This window comes from Rhinopithecus bieti, unplaced genomic scaffold (assembly GCF_001698545.2).
Source record: "Rhinopithecus bieti isolate Rb0 unplaced genomic scaffold, ASM169854v2 scaffold_20101, whole genome shotgun sequence".
In the NCBI taxonomy this organism is placed as follows: domain Eukaryota; kingdom Metazoa; phylum Chordata; class Mammalia; order Primates; family Cercopithecidae; genus Rhinopithecus; species Rhinopithecus bieti.
In genome coordinates this window covers 768,318-782,935 of record NW_016810242.1, presented here as the reverse complement: position 1 = coordinate 782,935, position 14,618 = coordinate 768,318, and the positions used below count along the sequence as shown (strand labels likewise).

General features: G+C 41.3%; 1 pseudogene; it reads left to right on the top strand.

Moving 5' to 3' along the window:
* The first annotated feature begins 461 nt into the window (after positions 1–461).
* Positions 462–1,104, top strand: LOC108541901 (60S ribosomal protein L13 pseudogene; annotated as a pseudogene).
* The last annotated feature ends 13,514 nt before the right edge of the window (positions 1,105–14,618 follow it).

The window sequence follows — 14,618 nt, the reverse complement described above, 5'->3', positions numbered from 1 at the left end:
ATGATAGAGTGGATAAAGAAAATGTGGCACATATACACCATGGAATACTATGCAGCCATAAAAAAGGATGAATTCATGTCCTTTGCAGGGACATGGATGATGCTGGAAACCATCATTCTCAGCAAACTATCACAAGAACAGAAAACCAAACACCACATGTTCTCAGTCATAACTGGGAGTTGAATATTGAGAACACATGGATACAGGGAAGGGGACATCACACACCAGGGCATATTGGGGGGTGGGGCGCTAGGGAAGGGATGGCATTAGGAGAAATACTTAATGTAGATGGCAGGTTGATGGGTGCAGCAAACCACCATGGCACATGTATACCTATGTAACAAATCTGCAAGTGCTGCACATGTACCCCAGAACTTAAAGTATAATTTTTTTAAAAAAGAAATACCTCAGACCGGCCTTCTGATCAGTTGTTTTCCTGCACAGGTGGGCCATAGGTAGCCATGGTGCCCAGCCGTAATGGCATGATCTCGAAGCCCCACTTCCACAAGGACTGCCAGTGATGTGTGGCCAAGTGGTTCAACCAGCTGGCCCATAGATCCGCAGACGCGAGGCCCAGCAAGGAAAAGCACGCTGCATTGCCCCATACCCCAAGTCAGGACCCATCTGGCCCATTGTGTAGTGCCACACTGTACAGTATCACACCAAGGTGTGCACCAGCTGCACTTCAGCTTGGAGGAGCTCAAGGTGGCAGGCATTCACAAGAAGGTAGCCCAGACCACTGGCATCTCTATTGACTGGAGGAGGCAGAACAAGTACACTGAGTCTCTGCAGGGCAATGTGCAGCGGCTGAAGGAGTACCAATCCAAACTCATCCTCTTCTCCAGGAAGCCCTTGGACCCCAAGAAGGGAGACAGTTCTGTTGAAGAACTGATATTGGCCATCCAGCTGACAGGACCGGTCATGCCCATCCAGAATGTCTACAAGGAGAAAGCCCTAGTCATCACTGAGGAGGAGAAGAATTTCAAAGCCTTTGCTCATCTCCTCATGGCCTGTGCCACTGCCCAGCTCTTTGGCATAAAGGCAAAAAGAGCCAAGGAAGCTGTAGAACAAGATGTTGAAAAGAAAAAAATAAATTCGTCTTAGGGATTTGTAATAAGTCAGCAGTAATGCTAGGGGAAGAAAAAAAAAGACATATCTGAGACTGGGTAATTTATAAGGAAAACAGGTTTAATTGGCTCATGGTTCCACAGACTGTACAGGAAGCATGGCTGGGGAGGCCTCAGGAAACTCCCATCATAGCAGAAGGTGAAGGGGAAGCAGGCATATCTTACATGGCTGGAGCAGGAAAAAGAGAGAAGAGGGAGGTGCTACACACTGTTAATCAACCAGATCTCATGAGAACTCACTATCATGAGAACAGCATGGGGAAATCCACCCCGTGATCCAATCACCTCCCACCAGGCCTCTCCTACAACACTGGGGATTACAATTTGACGTGAGATTTGGGTGGGGACACATATCCAAACCATATCACTTGGATTGGGTTTCAGTGTACTTCTGTAACTCAGTGATCTTTGTTCTTATCCATATTCTGAATTCTGTCTGTCATTTCAGCCATCTCAGCCCAGTTCAGAACCCTTGCTGGAGAAGCAATACAGTTGTTTGGAGGAAAGAAGGCACTCCTGCTTTTTGAGTTTTCAGGGTTCTTGCACTGATTCTTTCTCATCTTTGTGGGCCTATCTACCTTCAATCTTTGAGGTTGCTGACTTTGGGATATTTTTTCCTTTTATCTTATTTGATAATATTGAGGGTTTGATTGTGGTATAAGGTAGATTCAGCTGACTGGTTTTATTTCTGGGAAATTGTAGAAGGCCAATGCTCAGTTTCCAACTTCTGGAATGCATGCTCTATTCTGGGGGACTTGTACTGGTTCCCAACTTTGTTTTCTGGCCCTTGAGGTAGGAATCCACTGTGCTATGGGTGGCATAGGAGACAAGGTACAGCAGCTGCAACAGAGTGCTAGTGGGTGCCAGGGTGCCTGCTTTCCTGCAGGTGATCACCACAGTGGCAGAGGCAATGCACCTGGGGGAGTTGGTAGGTGTTGGGGGACCTGCTGGCAACTGTGTGTGCAGCTGCACTGGTGGTGGTGTTAGCTCAGGGGCAACATGCTGGCAAATGCAGGTCTGGTTGCCTTCTCTGTGCCCTGCAAACAGGAGGGATCACTCAATGTTGCAGAGGATCTGCTCTTCTCTCATAGTGTTAGCACAAGGGTGGGCATTGGTGGGGGAAGGGCTGGCTGATTCTGTGCTTGCCAAGGCTCTGTCTGCAATGGCGGTTGGTGGGGATGGGAGGATGGACCGCACTTCTGCGCACTGATGGTCAAGGAAAGCAAAATCTGCCTCTGCAGACATTGCCAGCAAAGTGATGTGGGGAGTTCCATGGGCCTGGGGGATGATGCAGTATGGGGAGGGGGCAGGCGGGCTGGTTTGTGGCCATAGGGGCTGCCCAGCTGGAGCTGCCAGTCAGGCATGGTTTTTCAGGCACAGAAGCAATGGTGTAGGCCCCCAGGGCACTAGAGACTGCTCTGCAAGTAGGTGTTACCAATGCTGGGCCTCCTAGAGAGGCCAGCAGACCAAGGGGTGCTCAGGTCAGACCAGCCTCACCTGATGGGGAAGACCACCCTGCAGAGATCATGTCTGACAGTTCCCATAGGGCTAAAGTCTTCTATAGGAGCAAGTCGAGCCTAGGATGGCCATCCCCGGCCATGCTCCACTACAGACACTCCTGCAGTATACCCACATCAATGGCTTGCTGCCCCTACCCCTTCTCTAAGCAGCTCTCCTGCCAACTCAAATGTCCATGATGGTGAAGGGGTCTTCTCCTACAGGGGTTCCAGAGGCCCATGGCAACAGTGGGTTGTTCCTTGCCAATTCAACTCACCTGATCCCCCAGAGCCATTGTAGGCCAGGAACAAAAACTGGTGTGCAGTAGCCCTGTACCACATTCCCAGCTTTCACTATCTTCAGCCCAGCTTCTGTGTCTTCTCTCTGTCTACTACTGGTTTCTTCCCTCTGAAGATCTGTTAGGGGCATTCCAGTCATCTTGGTCCCGCAGTGGGAGCTCTTCCACCTGGCTGTGTCTAGTCAGCCTTCTGAGTAAGATCCATTCCTGACTCCTTTTCTTTCTGATTCCTCTTCTTCCAGATAAAATAGCATTCTGTTAGCCAAGAGAAGTCAGGAAAAAAGGGGAAAAAAACCAAAATAATGAATTTGGCAAATTTAAAACAAGTAACAAAAATGATAGACTTCAGTCTAAACATACCAATAATTTCATTAAATGTAAGAAGATACAGATAGGTTAAAAGAAAAGATGAAAAGATATATCATGTAAATGGTATGCAAAAGAAAGCTGAAAGTTTTATTAATATTAGGCTTAATGGACCTCAAGACAAGAAAAATAAAGATGGAGACATTTTAATAAATGGATCAATCCATGAAGAAGACTAAAATCCTAATATGTAGGTAGCTTAATAACTGAGCTAAAAAATTGATGAAGCAAAAGCTGACTGAACTAAAGAGACAAGTAGACAAATTCACAATCAAAAGTAGAGATATTGGCTGGACGCAGTGGCTCACTCCTGTAATTCCAGCACTTTGAAGACTGATTGTGAAGATCGCTTGAGGCCAGGAGTTCAAGATTGGCCTGGGTAACATAGCAAGACTCCATCTCTACAAAATAAAATTTTAAAATTAGCCAGATATGGCAGGTGGCACATGCCTGTAGTCCTAGCTACTTGAGAGTCTAAGGCAGTAGGATCCTTGAGCCCAGAAGGGCGAGACTGCAGTGAGTCACGATCATGCCACTGCACTCTGGTCTGGGTGACAGAGTGAGACACTGTATCTAAAAAAAATAAACAAAAGTAAACATAAAAAGAAGTGAGAATGTTAATTTTCTTTTTAATAATTAGATAAAAATCAGTAAGGATATAGAAGATCTTAAAAAAATTATCAACCACCCTAACCTAACTGAGCTTTATAAAACAATTTACCCAACAACTGCAGAATTCACATTCTTTCTTGTGCACACAGACCATTTGCCAAGATGGACCTTATGCTGGAACATAAAACAAGTCCCAATATATTATAAAAGTTTGAAATTTTCCAGAGTATGTTCTCTAAGAACCAAAATTAAATTAGATATTAATAGCAATTGAAGATTTTTAAAAGCCTCAAATATTTGGAAATTAACAAACTTCTAGTAACTAAGCAAAGAAGAAATCATAAGAAAATTAATAAATATTTGAATCTACATAATGATAAAATATATCAAAATTTATTGGATAGAGCTCATGAGTACTGTTAAACAAAAATTATAGGAAGCTATTGTTCTGGACTAAACTCCTTCACTAGGCCCCAACAAAGTAGAGTAAAAAAATCACAACGAAGTCAGTGATCACTGAACTGAAACGGAGCTGCTCTTGTTGGTATCAGAGATATCAGGAGAGAGAGAGAGATAGCCTAATTTCCCAAACAGGCCAGTTTTAATCTTTAATCGGCATGATTAAGTTCCCTGTTTTAATCCTACAATAAAGAATTACCCAATTAACTTGATGTTAACCAATCAGCCATCTTTCTCTTGTTCTGACCGCCTAGCCCGTCCCTAAAAAGAAAGTAACTTTGAAAAGGCCAATCCACTATCTGTTACTTGTTTCTGCTTTCTTCAGTCCTCTTAATGTCCACAAAGCCAAACTCTTCTGCTGTATACATGAGAGCACTTAGTCTATTTTATGGAATAAATTGTTACCTGAAATTTATCTTTGACAGTACTTAGAGGAAGTTTATCAATTGATTTACAAAATGACGCACAACAAAACCAATTTTTTTTCTCATCAATGTGATAATGAAATGATGTTGAAGAAAACAATGTTATTGGAAGATCTGCTGTGCATTGTTCACTTAAAGTTGCAGTTCCCAAGAACCTACTGACAATGTTAAGTGAGGACTTACTGTATCTTCAAGTTCACTAATTCTTTATTCTGCCAGACAATCTTGAGTTCCTGCCATGACTTTTATATTTCTTCTTGAGCAGCCAGAAAAGACTTCCAGGGAATTTTTTTATTTCAATTACTTTACTTTTCAACTCCAATATTTCCGTTTGGTTCTTTATAGTTCCTATGTCTTTATTGTTATTCTCTACTTAATGTAACATTGTTATATCTTCCTTTCCTTTTTTTTTTTTTTTTTTTTTTTAATTCAAGACAGAGTCTGACTCTAGCCCAGGCTAGAGTGCAGTGGGCTCAATCTCAGCTCAACTGCAACCTCTGTCTCCCAGGTTCAAGTGATTCTCGTGCCTCAGCCTTCTGAGTAGCTGGGATTACAGGTGCCTGTCACCACACCTGGCTAATTTTTGTATTTTTAGTAGAGATGGGGGTCTCACCATGTTGGTCAGGCTCGTCTGGAATTCCTGACCTCAAGTGATCCACCCACCTTTACCTCCCAAAGTGTTAGGATTACAGGCGTGAGCCACCGCACCTGGCCTATCATCCTTTACATCTTTAATCATATTTTCCTTTAGTTCTATGAACATATTTATAATGGCTAGTTTGAAGTATTTTTCTGTTAAATCTGACATCTAGTTGCTCTTATGGGCAGTATTTGTTGCATGTATGAACTAGAATTTCCTGTTTTTCTTTGCATTCCTCATAATTTTGTTAACAGTGGCAAATCCATATGGGTCGGCAGCAACTCAGTTTTTGCCTCCTTGGAGGAAAGAATTCGACGGAGGGGCATGAGGCAGAGTGAGAGATTGAGGCAAGTTTTGAGCAGGACTAAAGGTTTATTAAAAAGTTTGCAGAGCCAGGCATGGTAGCTCATGCCTGTAATCCCAGCACTTTGGGAGGCTGAGGTGGGCGAATCACTTGAGGTTAGGAGTTCAACACCAGCCTGGCCAACATGGTGAAACCCCATGGCTACTAAAGACACAAAATTAGCTGGGCATGGTGGCACGCATCTGTAATCCCAACTACTTGGGAGGCTGAGGCAGGAGAATTGCCTGACCCTGGGAGGTGGAGGTTGCAATGAGCCAAGATTATGCCACTGCACACCAGCCTGGGCAACAGAAAGATACTCTGTCTTAAAAAAAAAAAAAAGTGGGAGCAGGAATGAAAGGAAGTAAAGTACACTTGGAAGAGGGCCAAGCAGGCAAATTGAGAGATCCAAGTGCACTGTTTAGCCCTTGACTTGGGGTTTTATACTTTGGCATGGTTTCAGAGTTTGCATTTCTTCTCCCTTGATTTTTCCCTTGAGGTGGGTTGTCCACCTGTGCAGTGGCCTCCCAGCATGAGAAGGGCTGCACGCGCAGTGTGTTTACTGAAGTTGTGTGCATACTCATTTGACATGTTTTTCTCTTACCAGTTGAGTGTTCCTAGAGGAAGGTCATATACCAGTTAAACTCCACCATTTTGCCTTTTACTGCACATGCATGAGCCCACTTGCCCAATCCTGAGAGCTCATCAGGAAGCTGCTGCCGACCAGCTTCAGGTTTTTTTAATCTATTGGGAGACTGCCTTTCCCCGGTACTGGGTGTGACCAAATATTATTTTCAATAGACAGTTTAACAAGTTCCCTACCATCACCTGATGGTCACTTGACATTCCCAAGGGTGGAGGGCCCTCTTTTGCCCTGTTCATGTCTGCCTAGCTATCTACTCTAACAATTTTTTGTTGGAAAACAGAAATTTTAGATAATATATTTTAGCAATGGTTATTCTGCCCCACCTTCTTTTCTGGGACTTGTCATTATTTGATTTTTTGTGTGTGTAATGATTATTTGGATTATTTCAGTGAAATCTGTGCTCCCCCACCACACATACATGCACGTGCACCCACACAGCAACACACAGACATACACACACATACACGCACACACAGTGTTAAAACTCTGATCTTGCTCCTTAGGGAGGTACAGCTCTAGGTATGCCCAACCATGACCCTGGGATGACAGTTGCTTGCTTTCTCTCTTTGACCACATCCAGCTGTTAAATTCCACTAATTGCTGTCTGATTGCTCTATTGCTTTCAACAACATCCTGGGGGGCATAAATTACTCTACAAACTAATGCAGTCAAATGTGGCTCCTGTAAAGTAATGGTTTTTTAGGATAGTGTAATTTTCTGACCCCAAAAGACTCCTCCTGGCTGTTTTATTCCCAATCCTTTTCTAATTGTTTTTCACAACCCCTCCACTGTTTATGCTTTTAGCCTTGAACTTCTCCAGCTGCTTTACAAATGAAGTCAATTTCCTTGGGAAGAGATTAGAAGCTATCTGTTTTATGGCTTTCCTCTCTCCCCAGGCCAAATTTCTGATTGGTGCTGGGGACAATAGCAAGCTTCTCTCTGAGTGATACCCTTGCTCTGGGAGTTGAGTGGTTGGTGAAGTGGGTGCAAGGCAGCAGCCTGAGGTCCTCTCAAGAACTATAGGGCCCCAGTATTCTCAGTGCACTGGGACCAAGGCCTGGATTGTTCTTGTCAAAGACAAAATTACAACAAATTTAGTTTAGAGATCTTAATTAGCTCTATTTGTAATTCTAGAATCAGGCAACATTTCATTTCCATTGGAAAGTCTTCCAGTGAACTGAGCAGAAGAGGTTGGTTTTATAGACAGAGAAGGGCTGAAGAAAGCAGAAGTAAAGAACAACACATGTGTCATTTACCTTTTTTTCTCTAGAGACAGGATCTTGCTACGTTGCCCAAGCTGGAGTACAGTGGCTACTCACAGGTGTGATCATAGCACACTACAGGCTCAAACTCTTAGCTTAAGCAATCCTGCCTCAGCCTCCCCAGTAGCTGGAGCTACAGTCACATGCCACAAGTGTCCGGCTTAGTTACTCTTTGGAGTTACTTTTTCTTGTAAGGCAAGGACAGGGTGACAAAACAAATTTTTGGAAAAAAAAAAAGCAGAGAGAATGTCATTATCATATTGATTAAAGATATAAACTGGCCTACTTAGGAAATTAGCTGTTATCTTGCTCTCCTGATTTCTTGGAAGGTCAGATAGCAACTTCACTGAGGTGTAGTGATGTTGAACTTTAGCATGGGTGACTCTGTTTTGATTTTTAGTCTGATCTGTTGGGGCCTAGTATAGAAGCTTAGTCCAAAACAATGGTCTCCTATAATTTTATTTGACATTCTTTTGTTTTCTGTTTTGAGGTTTTGTTTGTTTGTTTTTTGAGACAGGGTCTCACTCTGTCATCCAGACTGGAGTGCAGTGGTGTGATCTTGGCTCACTGCAACCTCTGCCTTCTGAGTTCAAGCAATTCTCCTGCCTCAGCCTTCCAAGTAGCTGGGATTACAGGCGTGCACCACTATGCCTGGGTAATTTTTGTATTTTTTGGTAGAGACAGGGTTTTGCCATGTTGGCCAGGCTGGTCTCAAACTCCTGACCTCAGGTATCGGCCTGCCTCTGTCTCCCAAAGTGCTGGGATTATAGGTGTGAGCTACTGTGCCTGGCCTTTATTTGACATTCTTAACTCACACAATATCCTTTACTTTCCAAGTTAGTAGTCATTTGCACGTCATTGGCATAGCAGTACCACAGACACTCACACATGTTCCTTTGATATTAATAGAACATTTCAGTTCATTCTTTCTTCTGCCTACTGCAATCAGGATGTCCACATTTTAAAATTATTCCCTCCTAACAATAAAAAATTCTTTAGTTACCTTCCTGTAAGTTGAAATAAGCTGGCCTTCCTGCCATTTTCCTTTGGAAAATATGAAATAATTATACCTTCATTCATATGCAAGGCTTTTTATTTTTTATTTTTTTTACCAGATTGAGGGTTAACCCTCCTCCCTGGCTTAATTATGGTCATCCACCCCGAGAAGATAGGCCTTTCTGAGATTTATTCTAACTAAACAAAATGTAATACTTGTTACACATTTGATATTCATTGAAGAGTTTCTCTAGGGTAGCATGATCCCAGAACTCTGAAAACTGAAGTAAGGTTGTGGAAACTGAAGACTAAAATTTTTTTTCTTTTTTTTTTTGACAGGAGACAGGGTCTCACTCTGTTGCACAGCCTGGAGTGCAGTGGTACAATCATAGCTTACTGCCTCAAACTCCTGGGCTCAAGCAATCCTGGCTACCTCAGCCTCCTGAGTAGCTGGGATTATAGGCACGTGCCACCATGCCTGGCTAATCTTTAAATTTTTTGTAGAGACAGGGGTCTCACTATGTTCCCCAGGCTGCTCTTGAATTCCTGAACTCAAGTGATCCTCTAGCCTTGGCCTCTCAAAGTGCTGGAATTACAGGCATAAGCCACTGTACCCAGCCAATAGTGAATTCTTTACGTACAAGTTTCAGTTTGAAAGGGTATGAATATAGGAGAACTGAACTGTAGGGAGAAAGAGTATCCAATTACTCTGACACTCAAACTACTCTACCCAGTGATTAAGAACTGTCTGCAGATCTTTTGGTCAAGAATGAGCCTGTGAGCTGCAAGATTCAAATGGCGAAGCTCCTTTTGCCATCCTTGCAAACACATGGCAATGAAAAAGTGCATACGAATGTAAAGGACTTAGCTCAGCTAAAACATAAGAAAAGCATTTTCTTGACTTGAACAGATGACTTGAACAGATGCCTATCTGAAGCTACAGATCTGGGTTATAGAATCAGAAACCACATAGATTACAAGAGTACAATTTCTGTGGGGCAAGTGGAGTTTTATTGAACTAGTGGCAGGCACCAAAGTCAGGCTTACAGTGTAAAACTGAGTATTAAGAAGAGGCTTGCTTCTTATACACTTAGATGTAAAAGGGTTTCGGCCTATGTCCAGGGCTTATAGTTCACATCTGGTAGCTTCTTGGATTAGGAGAAATGAGGTAAACCATTGTTCTCCTGGCAGGATATGAGTCTTATCTATTGGTTAATGTAAGACTCTTTTCAAATTGGGGACCTGGGTAAACTGGATAAAAGTCACAAGAAATCTGCAAAATATAAGAACGTAAACATGGGGATAAGTAAAGCAAGACAAACACAAAGCAGAAAAACCTGCTCCTCAAGCTGCACTTACAAGGATATTTCTGTAGGTGATAGGTATGTCCACTATCTTGATTGTAGCAATGGTTTTGCAGGTATATACATGTTAAAACTCACTAAACACTAAATATGGGTAGTTTATTGTATGTCAAATTTTACTCAATGAAACCTTTTTTAAAAAGTACTTACAAACCAGTTTTAAATTAGTAAAAATAAATTCATCATAAAATAGGTAATCAGCTCAAATACCAAAAAATTCTATCTAGAAATGAATAACAAAATAATTTTCTTAAAATAAGTATGATATGAGAATGCTTAAAATCTTCAAGGAGTAAAGGAAAGAAATAATATACAAAAAGCAAGAACAAGGAAATAATGAAATAACAAGAAAAAGGTGGATATCAATCCAAGAGCAGGAAGATTAAAAAAAACAAATTATTTAAAAATCTGGAAATGTGAAATATAGCCATTGTGATTAAAACACAACAGAAATAATAGGTGCTATACTAAATAAAATCTAAGAATTAGTAAACTGCAAAAGTCTGAAATATGGCTTAGAAAAATAAAGAAACGAAACATCTGAAAAAGGCACTCATGAGAAATAGAGAATACATAGAGGAATTCTAGAAGAATTGGGGCAATGACTAAGGAGTGTAATTTAAAGAATAGCTGAATTAAAAAAAAAAATGTGCATCCACAAATTGCAAGAGCATACTGACCAGGATTAAATTCACAGATAAACAAATGTAGAAAATTAAGAACAAAGAAGAATTCATAGATTAAAAAATTGGAGGTGGATGGACCACTTGAGCTCAGGAGTTTGAGACCAGCTTGGATAATGTGGCAAAACCCTGTGTCTACAGAAAACACACCAAAAACTAGCCAGGTGTAGTGGCGTGTGCCTGTAGTTCTGTTATCAGAAAGGCATCTGATCTAAACCCCCAGAGAGGGTTCTTGGATCTCATGCAAGAAGGAATTCAGAGTGAGTTCATAAAGTGAAAGCAAGTTTATTAAGAAAGTAAAGAAACAGGCTCTTGATCTGCTTGCTTGAGTCTATCCAACTCTGTAGAGTGTACTCCATTTCAACATATCTGTGCTTTTCTTATGTTAAAACAAAACAAACAAAACGCTTTGGGAGGCCAAGGCAGGTGGATTACCTAAGGTCAGGAGTTCAAGACCAGCCTGACCAACACGGTAAAACCCCGTCTCCACCAAAAATACAAAAATTAGCCAGGTGTGGTGGCACATGCCTGTAATCCCAGCTACATGGGAGGCTGAGGCAGGAGATTTGCTTGAACCTGGGAGGCAGAGGTTGCCATGAGCCAAGATCACACCATTGCACTCCAGCCTGGGCAACAGAATGAAACTCTGTCTCAAAATCAAATCAAATAAATAAATACATAAATCAAAGGAATAAAAGAATGGCTACTCTATAGGCAGAACAGTGGCATGAATTGCTGGTTGCCCATTTTTGTGGTTATTTCTTGATCATATACTAAACAAAGGGCAGATTATTCATGAGTTTTCTGGGAAAGGTGTAGGCAATGCCCAGAACTTAGGGTTCCTCCCCCTTTTAGACCATCTAGGATAACTTTCTGACATTGCCAGGGCATTTGTCGTGGCACTGGTGGGAGTGTCTCTTAGCATGCTAATGCATTATAGCTAGCGTGTAATTAACCATGAGAATGATCAAAGGTCACTCTTGTTGCCATCTTGGTTTTACTGAGTTTGGGCAGGCTTCCTTACTGCAACCTGTTTTATCAGCAAAGTCGTTTATGGCCTGTATCTTGTTCTGACATTCTGTCTCATCCTGTGACTAAGAATGCCTTAACCTCTTGGGAATGCAGTTCAATAGGACTTAGCCTTATTGTACTAAGCCCCTATTCAAGATGGAGTTGCTCTGGTTCAAATGCCTCTGATCATTCTAGCTACTCTGGAGGCTGAGGCGGGATGACTGTTTGGGCCCAGGAGGTTTAGCCTGCAGTGAGCTGTGATCCCACCACTGCACTGAAACTTGAGTGACAGAGTGAGATCCTATTTTATTTTCTTCTGAAAAGAAAATAAAAAAAAAACAAAAGAATGAAAATAAACAAGCTAAGTGACAGTTTCAGAAGAATAACAGAATAAACCCAAACCATGTAAATGTTAATTCTTTATTTAAAAATGTAAGAGAAAAACCCCACTACCACACTTACGGCTAATAGGAAATGGCATCTAATTAAACATATAAATATATAGAAAGACCAATCAAGGGAAAAAAGAAGGAAGAATGCACAAATAATAAAATTATATATGTGAAGTGGAAGAGAAAACAGCATAAAATATAGAATCAATCAGTAGAGGTTTTAAAAACCATAAGCAGGCCAGGGGTGGTGGCTCACACCTGCAATCTCAGCTCTTTGGGAGGCGAAGGCAGGTGGAAAACTTGAGGCCAGCCCGGTCAACGTGGTGAAACCCTCTGTTTACTAAAAATACAAAAATTATCTGGGTGTGGTGCTGCACACCTGTAGTCCCAGCTACTTGGGAGGTTGAGACACGAGAATCACTTGAACCCAAGAGGCAGAGGTTGCAGTGAGCAGCAATTGTGCCACTGCACTCCAATCTGGGTAACAGAGCAAGACTGTGTCTCAAAAAAAAAAAAAAGAAAGAAAGAAAAGGCAAGTTGATGTCAATAAATTTTAAAATTTAGATACAATAAATTATTTTCTAGAAAGAATACATTAAATACCAAAATAAACTGGAGAAAGAAAGAAACTGAATAGCTCTTCCAAAGTATCAAAAACAGATGATATCTTTCCTACATAAACTTTCAGAGAAGAGCGGAGGAAAGGAAAGTTACTCAACTCATTTTAAGGCTAATATAAGCTTGATATCCAAACCAGACAGAAACAGCATAAGAATGGAAAGGTGTAACCAACCTCGCTTGTAAACACAGACATAAATACCTTAACATATAAGAAAAGTGAATGAGTAGTACACTTAAAAAATTATTATGATGACCAGGTGGAGTTTATTTTAGGAGAAAAAAGATGTAATTGACTAAATCAACAGATTAAAAAATATGATAAATTATAAGCAAAACAGCCATTGGCAATATACACCTCTTATTCTTGATAGAAAATCCTACAGCTTGGAAACAAACAAACAGCTTTAATTTGAAACCTACAACAAAAGGCATATAGACAGTATAAAGAAAAAACTATAGAAGCATTTGCATTAACATCAGTAACAAGAATGCTCTCTATAGAGCAGGAAAAACTATTTGCAATTCATAAAGAGCCAATTTCCCTAATATTTAAAGAGCTCCTATAAATATATACCGTGTTTGTTTCTCCAACTAGAATGAACTCTTCTTGAGGATGAAAACAATTATCTTTACTATTCATCCCCAGGACATGAGATAGTGCAGGGCATACAGAATTGTTATATAGTCGTTACATAAATACATAATTGCTCCATGGTATTCTTGGGATGTATTAGTCTGTTTTCACATTGCTGTAAAGATACTACCTTAGACTGTGTAATTTATAAACAAAAGAGGTTTAATTGACTAACAGTTCAGCATGGCTGGGGAGACCTCAGGAAACTTAAGAATCATGTTGGAAGGGGAAGCAGGCACCTTCTTCACAAGGCGGCAAGAGAGAGAAAGAAGCCCAGGGGAAACTTCAGCTTATAAAACCATCAGATCTCTTGAGAACTCCCTCAGCATCACAAGAACAGCATGGGGGAAACCACCCCCATGACCAATCACCTCCCACCAGGACCCTTCCTCAGCACCTGGGGATTACAATTCAAGATAAGATTTGGGTGGGGACACAAAGCCTATCCATATCACAGGGGGACTGGTTCCCGAAGCCAAGCATATACCAAAATCTACAAACGCTCAAGTCCTGCAGTCCACCCTACAGAGCCCACACATAGGAAAATTCAACCCTTGTGTACCTGGGTTTCATATCTGGTGAATAATGTATTTTCCAAACACGTTTGGTTGAAAACAATCCATGTACAAGTGGACCCTTGCAGCTGAAACCAGTGTTGTTCAAGGGTCAACTGTATTTGTTGAATGTAGTAGACTGCCAAAATAGCTTTTTACTTCTTGTAAAGAGTGATGCCTTCCAAGCTCTTTACACTTCAGAGCTGAAACCAGAAGGTGAACAAGTTTTTGGACACTTTGCTTTCAATAAAAGTTTTTTAGAAGCAGAAACAGCCAGGCCGAGTGGTGCATGCCTATAGTTTCAGCTACTGGGGAGGCTAAGGCAGGAGGATGCTTGAGTGCAGGAGTTCAAAGCTGTATGTGTTGCACTATGATTGCATCTGTGAATAGGCACTGTACTGCACTCTAGCCTGAGCAACATAGCAAGACTCTGTCTTAAAAGACAAAAAAGAAACCCCTAAAACTGAACATTAAAAAAAAAAGTGGAAAGTGTGGCTTCAGGCAAAAAGTAAGTAATGTTAACAAATTCCTTGTATTTGAAAGGAAGCCTTGGAAAAACTGATAGGCATCTATTCAGACTCCAGCTGTCATAATTCCCAGGCCTATAGTAAAAGTTTCAGCATAAAAGCCAAGCCAGCCATACCTTCTGATTTCTGAGCATTGTCTAAGTGTCAGTCTCCTTGAATCA